Source organism: Echinops telfairi, unplaced genomic scaffold (genome assembly GCF_000313985.2).
Source record: "Echinops telfairi isolate 266 unplaced genomic scaffold, ASM31398v2 ScPeMD7_23;HRSCAF=83, whole genome shotgun sequence".
NCBI lineage: Eukaryota > Metazoa > Chordata > Mammalia > Afrosoricida > Tenrecidae > Echinops > Echinops telfairi.
Genome location: NW_022103920.1, coordinates 41,632,100 through 41,634,638, shown reverse-complemented (window position 1 = coordinate 41,634,638; position 2,539 = coordinate 41,632,100).

Sequence of the window (2,539 nt, the reverse complement as noted above, 5' to 3'; positions counted from 1 at the left end):
ACTATAATCTCTGTTTCCTTGTTTATAAGCAGGATGATACCACTGTCTCAGACTGTCTCACAGTTTCTTATATTGGTCAAAATAAATTAAAACAAAAGCAGCTTGCTTTATTAAAAGTATAACGTTAAGCTACTGATGTCAGTTACAGCCCAGAAACTTATTTGGTTTTAATAGACCTACGTTTTTAGTGTTTTAAAATTTCATTACCTTCTGATGAATGACAATCTCCAACAGGTTTAACTCCTGGCAGGTTTCATTAATTTACATGAATTGCCAGACCTTGATGGCTTTTAAGTTTGTAATCCTGCTTATGCAAATGCACCAATACGATGCAGACAAGACAACACCATGTGCATCAGAGTAGAACTGCGTTACGCAGAATTTTCAATGTTTTATATTTTGGAAATCGATCACCAGGCTTTTCTTCCAAGTACCACTGAGTGGACTCATGTTTCTAATTTCTAGGTTGGCAAGCGAATATGTTAACAGTATCATTCAGAGATTTCTATGCAAATGTAAGATATTAGTATTATCAATGGTTTAAAAAAATACTCTCGCTCTGACATTGACTACGAGCTCACTAAGATAAATGCTGTGTCTTAGTCATTTTATATCCAAACCTTAGGATAGTGTCTGGAATATTGCAATTCTCCGTAAGTTGTTGGTCTGAATTGAAGCAACTGATGAGGAAAGGAGTCATTATAGCAGGATGGATGGAAAGAAAGAAGCAGGGCGTGGAAATAGAAGAATAAAAATAAAATATCAAGTAGGAATTACACTCTCCCCCCACCCCCCGTGAAAGGGAAATGAAAAATACTGAACAACTGAAGATCGAACAGCAAGTGAACATAGAGACCTGGATCCAGCACAGAGTCTAGGCTCCAGGGAATGAATTTTGGGGAGTCTTCTAAAGCTCAATCACTGAACTGTCTCTGAGTATTGTTAATTGAGTACAATTGAGTACAAAGCGTCTGCGTATTGTTAATTGACAGGTTATAACCCGACTGCTGCTTGGTGACTAGAGGTGATATGCTAGCTGTGGGTGCAGTGTCTGGTGGAGGATTATGACATCAGGTTGCTCTATTGCTGAGAGGCCTGCCTCCAGATGCTGGGGTTCTGCTCACCTGTGAAGTGCTGGCACTGGGATTAAAGTGCCCAGTCTTGTCGGCATGTCAGCCAACTAGGTGGCATGGTCAGGATTTGTCAGCCTCCAATCTCTACTTCCTTCCATTTGACATTCACAACGAGGCCTTTGACCTACCTCAGTAGCTGACAATGTTTCCATGATATGCATAGGTTTTCATGAGCTACTTCTTCCAAAGTGGGCAGTCAATTTCTTCTTCAATTTACGACTCAATGTAAAGAAGACTAAAACCCTCATGTCTGGACCAATAGGTAGCATCATGATAAATGGAGAAAAGGTTGAAGTCATAAAGGAGTATGTCTTGCTTGGATCCACAATCAATGCTCATGGAAGTAGCCGTGAAGAGTCCTAAAGACAAGTTACACTAGGTAAATCTGCTACACAGACCTCCTTAGAGCATTGATAAGCAAAGATTTCAATTTGAGGACTAAGGTGCACCTGACCCAAGCCATAATATTTTCAATTGCCTCATATCCATGTGGAAGTTGGAGATTGAATAAGGAAGACTGATGAATCAATGCATTCGAATTGTGGTGCTGGAGAAGAAGATTGAAAATACTATGGACTGTCAAAAGAACAAACAAATCTGTCTTAGAAGGAGCCCAGCCAGAATGCTCCTTAGAGGCAATAATGAGGACACTTGGTCTTACATCCTTTGCACGTGTCAGGAGAGACCGGTTCCTGGAGGAAGGCCCTCACACTTGGTAAAGTGGAGGGGCAGCAGAAGGGAGGCAGGCCCTCAGACAGGTGAATTGACACAATGACAGCAACAGTGGGCCCAAGCGGAGGAACAATTGTGAGGCTGGTGCAGGATGGTGCAGTGTTTGTTCTCTCGGGCACCGGGTCACCATGAGTCAGCACTCAGTGACCCCTCACCACAGCAATTTGGCCTCTCTCAGTGTTAGACCAATCTTGACTGGACTATGGACTGTCAGACTTCTTTCTGCCAGGGCGCATATTACATTGAGTTCATCCCTCCCTTACGGGAGCCACACTTGTTTTTCAACGAAATTAAAATGACAATTCCAAGGATTCATCTTCATCCTATGTCCCTCGCACCTGTCCCTGCCCTTTCTTCTGTCGAGGGTCTTTCCCACACTGGTTTTCTTCCAAGGCGACCTATTCTACTTGCTGCTTGGAATGGCCTCCCCACTTTTCTCCAGCGATCATGAAAATTTTGAATGGCAGTTTATTTTTGTTTTGGAAATATGGGGCTTGTTTTTGATTTTATGAATGGTCCAGCAGAGAAATGCAGTGATTTTTTTTTTCTTGTAAAGATTTACAGCCTCCAGAACCCAATGGGGCTATTCTTTTTTTTAACATTTTATTAGGGGCTCATATGACTGTTATCCCAATCCATACACACATCAATTGTGTAAAGCGCATTTGTACATC